Below are 7,387 nucleotides of genomic sequence, written 5' to 3' on the forward strand. Positions count from 1 at the left end.
ACCAAGACAGTCAGGCAAACACACGCAAGGAATGAACGAAGTAGATCTCCGGAAGTAGTTCTTAAAACCCTTTGTATCCAGTAAACGCGGCAGGCTACTACCTTAATTAAGCTGAATTCACCCAGAGGTTCGCATAAGGAGGCATGCGTTTTCTTTATAATGATTTTCGCAGCTTTCCTATAAAGCTGGATTTGTTACTACAAAATGTATTTCACATAACGTTTGACGTTATTCTGTCCACAAAAAAAAGCCTCTGAAAAAGAAATCAGAATCCAGCATGACAAGAGTAACGGACATAAAGTGCATCTTTATGACAAAATCATTAGGGTGGAATGTATAAAAGATTAATAAAAAAAAATATATCAGCCCAGCACCGCGCACGTCGTTCAGCTGAAACCAGAGAACAGACGTTGAGGGCGTCCTGTAGAGTAAACGGCTGTAGTGGACACTCCCGAGATAGCGTGTTATGCTTTTGACACATTTCTTGTAACAAGTATCGAAGATCGAATTGCACTAAAACGGGTTGAGTCATAAAAGATTGATGTCATCTGAACGTATGCTGAAGACAATACGCTCAAAATGAGACAAGGTGTGCTGGAAAATGTTGCACAAGAAAGTGGAATTCCATACATGTGTACATTTTGGTTGTGCCTTTATTGCTGCATTTTCATCTTGAACTTCATCCATATTTATGCATGCATACAAGTACTGCTTATCATGCACATCACAAGTTATTACTTACGGAATAATTTGTGCTATTTTCGGAGCTTTCTTCAGTAATATCCAAATCAAATAAAAGCACATAACTTGTGGAATAATAGAGAACCTGTATATTGGTACACACAGAATGCAGCTTTCAAAATCTTACTTACCGAGTAGTTGTCATGTGATGCGAACGTAGATTCTTAGTGCAGTAGTTGGTAGTTTTATGTGTAGTATGGATTTCTTTTGTATCAGAAAAGAAAATGTCACGTAGACTTGCTTAAAGAGGATTTAATTAAAAAAAGATAACAGCTATGTAGAGCCCCGAGGACCAAAAAAACACACAAACAAACAAACAAACAAACAAAAACAGAGCTTTAGTCTATATTACATACTTATTATTATCCGTAGGGATCAGGAACATACTAGACCGCAGAGATGCGACAGAGGAATCGGTTGTCTTAATATCTCAGTACTTGCATACGAATATGGCATATAAAAACTCTTGATACATGTATTGCAATCCATGACATTTTCATTCTGATATCACTTCAACCTGCAATACTTTTGTTAAGCGCTGTATGAAGCAGGGTCGTGAAGGAACCGGCAGAGGAGTTTCGGGGATATATCTTCAGGGAATAATGGTTGAAATCAAAAGAAAGAATAGATTTTTTTTTTTTTTTTCGCGCAGCTACAGGCTGACGACCGACTCAAGTGCCTAGCTACTGCGATAAATGCCTTTCAAAATAAAATAGTAGCAATACCTTCCGGTATGTGGGGAAACGTTTTACAGGTTGAGATGGAGATGTCAGCCTGGATAACATCGCTCTCAGTGCGTGTCTTTGGGTCATCGTATAACGGGTCATCTTTACATGGAAATACTTCCAGTGCAATGATGTGCTTTGCTCCCGAAAGCTGATACATTGTATGAACTTCTATGGTTGTGAATAAATGCAATGTTTGAATGGTGCTAGGACATAATGTGAACAGTTTATATATTGTACATGAAATGATAATCTTGGGTTTAGAATTGAATTAGATATTGATATATTGAATTTAAGAATTGATGGACTATGTCAATTTCAAATCTTAGGGTTCTTATGATTATGCTCAGATAATGGCCATTTCATAATCCGTGTGTGTACATTATGATTACAAAGCTACTTTCACTTTTTGTATGCATACTAACAGTGATCAATGTGTGCATTTGCAGGGATTACCGTATGATTACAACTAACTCTGGGTCATTGCTTTGTTTTTGTGAAAGAAATCAGATGCCGAAAAACAGGCAATTGAAATCCGATATCTCAGTAATGGCATTAAATGATTGAATATAACATCTTATCGATGTATTTTCACTGATACGTACTGAGCATCGCCACCAGTGCTTGCAACCACAGTGTGCCTGCCATTATATACCTACCGGCAAGGAGACATTTTAGGAGTTCAATATCGTTGTATTACCACCATGAATGGCACCCTAATGAAATCACCCCGGTCAATAAAAAATGAGAAGCAAAGAAAAACACGTTATTACAGCGACCGTTACGCACTCACAACCTAGTGTGTTTGTGATGACATCGCAGTGCATCAAAGTTTGTGTCAAATTATGTTAGAATGTGAATGAAGATATCGCGAAGTTAAGTAGTGCCGGTGTGCTTTTTGCATAGTCTGTTTGTTTCGCGGCAGCCGCGATTCCGTTCATCCGTTGTAGTCGAAGGTGCATGCCCAATTTTGGTTTGATTTAGTTTTTGATCGTGCTTGCATTGATTTTAGACTGATTTATGTGACTGCTAAGAAGGTAATGAATGCCTAATATGAAAAAAAAAATACGCAACTGACGGCCCCTCCGAAAAACTAGGTAGTGAGGGTAAAGAGCCTTGCCTATAGGGGCACAGCTACTGCAGCTACAGTATATAGGGGACTCGAACCAGCAACCTCGTGATTGGTAGTGTGAGGTCCATCCAATGATCCACAGTAGCTCCTATTTTGTTTTGTTTGCACATTTTTCTGGTGAGAAGAAGGGCGCCCTATGCATATGGTTTGTTATGCCTCCGCCACGAAGTGGTGCCGGAGGCATTATGTTTTCGGGTTGTCCGTCCGTCCGTCCGTCCGTCCGTCCGTCCTTCCGTCCGTCCGTAATGAATTTTGTGGACAAGGTAACTATCGAAACCTGTTGAGGTATCCTAATGAAACTTGGCATGTATGTGTATTAGGGGGTGAAGTTGTGCCTATCAACTTTTGGGTGCACATGCTCAAGGTCAAAGGTCAAAAGGTCAAGGTCAAATACATAAAATTTCACTATTTCCACCATATCTATTGAATGCCTGAAGATATTTTCTTGAAACTTAGTGTATACATGTTTTACCCAATTAAGATTCTCTGGTGAAAGTTTGGGTTATGAGGTCAAAGGTCAAAGGTCAAAAGGTCAGGGTCAAATACATAAAATTTCACTATTTCCACCATATCTATTGAATGCCTGAAGAGATTTTCTTGAAACTTAGTGTATACATGTATTACCCAATTAAGATTCTCTGGTGAAAGTTTGGGTCATGAGGTCAAAGGCCAAAGGTCAAAAGGTCAAGTAAAAATATCAAAACTTCTTTTTTTTCTCCGTACCTTGGAAAATTGTTCAAGGTATATTCATGGAACATAGTATACAAGTATACACGTACTGACTGGAAGTGATTATCTAGAGAATGTAGGGTTCATGGGGTCAAAGGTCAGGGGTCAAAGGTCAAGTGCAAGACTTCAGAATTTTACTATTACCCTCATATTTATGCAATGCCAGCAGGGTTGTTTTTTTACACTTGGTGTATGCGTGTGTAACCTACATGTAATAGAAATTCTCTGGAAAGTTTTTTTTTTTCTCTTTTTGCCTCAAAGGTCAAAAGGTCAAAGATCAAGTGAAAGTGCTGAACTAACTTTTTCCTCCATATCTCGGAAGTGGCTCAAGTTACCTTGAAACTTAGTACATATTATGCATGTTCTACCTGAAAGTAATTATCTTATGAATTTTAGGGTCAAGGCCAGATGAAAATGGTAACAATTTACTATTCAATTCAGAAATTGCACTTTTTCTCCACACCTGTACCTTGAAAATTACTCAATGCCTAAATGTATGAATGGGTCAAAGTCAAGTTAAAGTCCTTAAATCCCTAGATACATGCTCTCCTATTCATCCAATTAAACCTACGTCAAGGAAGGTGAACATTCAACACATTTGTGATGAACTTGTCATTCAAATATTTTGCCAATTTTGTGAAAATGTAATCACACAGTGTCCACATGTACTATCTAGACCTATTGGGAAAATCATGCATTATGGCGGAGGCATACCAGTCGCCAAAGCGACATTTCTAGTTTTATTTTTGTTATTAGATGTTTGATTTTAGGCTTTTGCTGCCGGTATTAGTAAAGTGAAAAGTGTGGCGGTCTGGTACATGTCTATTGTCCAGGAGATATTCTGAGTATCAAGCAAAGTAGAATAATATATTAAAGTGTTATTTGTGTTCATATATTACATAAACTTGAAATTACATTTGGACTTTCCCTGACCCATACGGGCTAGTTAAAAAATGCTCTAAAAAACCAAACAAGCTATGGAGCCTTACACTATCTTGGTGATGGACTAAAGTTAAGACGGGATATGTTTAAAGAGTTTCATCGCAAAAGCACCATTCTAAAGCATTTTACAGTATATATCCATAAACCATCAGGTAGAGCGAAATAAAACCTATCCATTGATACCTCACTTGTTACATAACAAGGAATATTCTTGAAGTTATGATTAAAAATATCTTGTATTTTCCTATGTTCTATTTTCAGCAGCTGTACCCCCGAATATCTGAACTTTCCAAGAATGGAATTAGCTCGTTTGGCGATATGACTCTTCAACTGAATTTGCCACACAGAGTAATAGTAAAGGTAAAGGGGAACAGATAAAGAAGAGATATAGGAGGGAGATGGAGAGGGAGGGAACTTCTCTGTATAAGCACGTATACGGTTGTGTTAAGTGGAAATAATAATCTTTGAAGTCTTCGGCACATTTTTACCAGTATCTTGCCTTTGACATGCATCTCGCCAATTACTTACATTGTTACAATAATTATGGCTGTCATTCCATTATGCAGCTGCGTGGAAACTGGCATATTGAAATTATCCATTAAAGCCAAGCATTATGCCCACGGCTTATGCCTTGATGCAGTCTGTGTAAAGTGCACTTTTTCTTTTACATTGTATCTCTTTTCATAGCTGTTATGTGGCGTCACCTTTAATGTGTCACGTATTATCATTATGAACTTGACTAATTGTGACGTCACTGACATTAGGTCAACGGGGGAGGGGACGTTGTGCGATATCTACTTTTCTTTCGCTTCGCGTTATACTACTTCAAACGTATTCATGCCATTTGATTACAACTCGAGTTAAAGATTTGACCATCTAATGAAATTCTATTATAGTGTCTCTAGTCTGTTCTCGTTTATCTGTGTAAAGTTGTGACGTCACTGACATTAGGTCAACGGGGGAGGGGACGTTGTGCGATATCTACTTTTCTTTCGCTTCGCGTTATACTACTTCAAACGTATTCATGCCATTTGATTACAACTCGAGTTAAAGATTTGACCATCTAATGAAATTCTATTATAGTGTCTCTAGTCTGTTCTCGTTTATCTGTGTAAAGTTGTGAGTTTAATTAATGCTGAAAATGTGATTATCTAATGAAATTCTGTCATAGTGTCTCTAGCCTGTTCCTGTTTATCCGTGTATTTATGGTGCTCATAAATGTCATTTTTGTGTGTGCTATGCTTTGTGTGATTATAATATTGTGAACGAGAAAAAAGGATGTGTTTGCAAATGATTACTTTTTGTATTGAATTGACGTATCACCTATCATTTTGTATGTATTATGTATATACAACATACTGTGTCTACACTATCCATGAATACACATTTATTCATCGAATTATTTGTATAACAAACAATCGACTTAACACATATATTTCCTTAAAGTGCTGCTTGTCCTTCTTGGCGTTCTTCCTTTGACTACAAACAACAAAATTGATATCCCTTTAATTTCCAGAGATGCCTAAAACTCAACGCTTGGAGTGATCTTCTCTTTAAGCCAGGTGTAGCACACACTCACACACACACACACACACACACACACACACACACACACACACACACACACACACACACACACACACACACATATGAAATACACACATGAACACACACATGAAAGACACACATGAACACACACATGAAAGCGCGTTCTGGAATGCAACTCGCCAGGCATGAACTTAAAGGGCGTTAGTTTTGATAGCCACACACAGCCAAAACACAAAAATGCTTCATCTACTCAATATGTCTGAACGAAAGAGGTAATGTTTTATTGCGTGTCTAACAGATCATTATTTGAATGACATTTGTAAACTTTCTATCCAATAAAATTCCTTATCAACTTGCAATGCTTTTTGTGTACGTGCTATTATTTTCTTATTCCTTTTCGTCTTATTGCTTGTTTGTATCGATAAGAGTTGTCATTTCACGATATTATATTTCGCTTGAGAAGAATAAGTCGCTTGCCAGCAGGTTTTGTTTGTTTGTTTGTGCGTGTGTGTGTGTGTGTGTGTGTCCAATTTAATTCCAATAAATTTGAAAGAAAGCATCATTTTTCAAGGAATCATGAATAGCATGAACTGCCGTGATTTCAGTATTCATCTTGGTATTGGGCAACATTTTGAAGTTATGGTAAAACAATTTACAAAGTAACGTGTCGCTGACAAAGTCAAATTCCAAAGTAGAAATTAATACCAACTTCGATGTATGCTTATTTAAAAAACAAAACAAAACAAAACAAAACAAAACAAAACAAAACCTTGTCCAGTCAAAGAAGCAACCTAATTACTTGAACAAAATGTATAAAAAAAAATAAAAAAAAACATGCTGCAAAAGTTTCAGAACGACGGCAACATCATGCCGGAGGAGCTAATGGATTGAAGTGCAAGTTTGAATTCAAAGCACGTGTGGAACCATTCAGCGAAAATGAACCTAGTCAACTGTACAGCCTCGTTCGGCTTCATGAGGCTACGTGAAGAAGCATGACGCTCCAATCAATTACCGCCGCTGATGGCGTGCATACTCCAAAATCTGCTTTTGTTACGCTCTTTCCTTTTCTATTCCTTTTTGTTTAGTCGGGTATAAGCCAGTTCACAGTTAGCACTAGTCTGCAATGACCTCTCCAACCACAGACTTTGCAAAACATGGAGTAGTCTTCAAGAAGGCCATTTGAAAACAGTCATGCAGGAAGTGGTCATTTACATGTCAGTGCTGCATGAATGGCTTTTGTTAATGTTGCTGAAAAGAATGTACATTTATCTGTAAATACCAATCTGCACCTGGCTCATTTATAACACAGTTGTCATTAAGCCCTATCTAGGTTTTGAATACCTCAGTTGCAAATTAATTTCAAGAGATGGTCTGCAATGACCTTTATCTGCACATGCTCAGATTGGAACAGTGAACTGGCTTGTTCATTCTTTGGAGGGTATCATAGTATGTATGTAGAGGTCACGAACGGTTGAAAAAGCATACGGCTCCAAATGCTTTTGGCGTTGCCGCCGAGTGAGTGGAAGTTCGAGGTCAAGACGAACAAAAAACTGCCAGAATCTGTCAGGGA

This window comes from Diadema antillarum, unplaced genomic scaffold, assembly GCF_040938485.1.
Source record: "Diadema antillarum isolate AM-2024a unplaced genomic scaffold, OU_Dant_1.0 seq00001865_RagTag, whole genome shotgun sequence".
Classification (NCBI taxonomy): Eukaryota; Metazoa; Echinodermata; class Echinoidea; order Diadematoida; family Diadematidae; genus Diadema; species Diadema antillarum.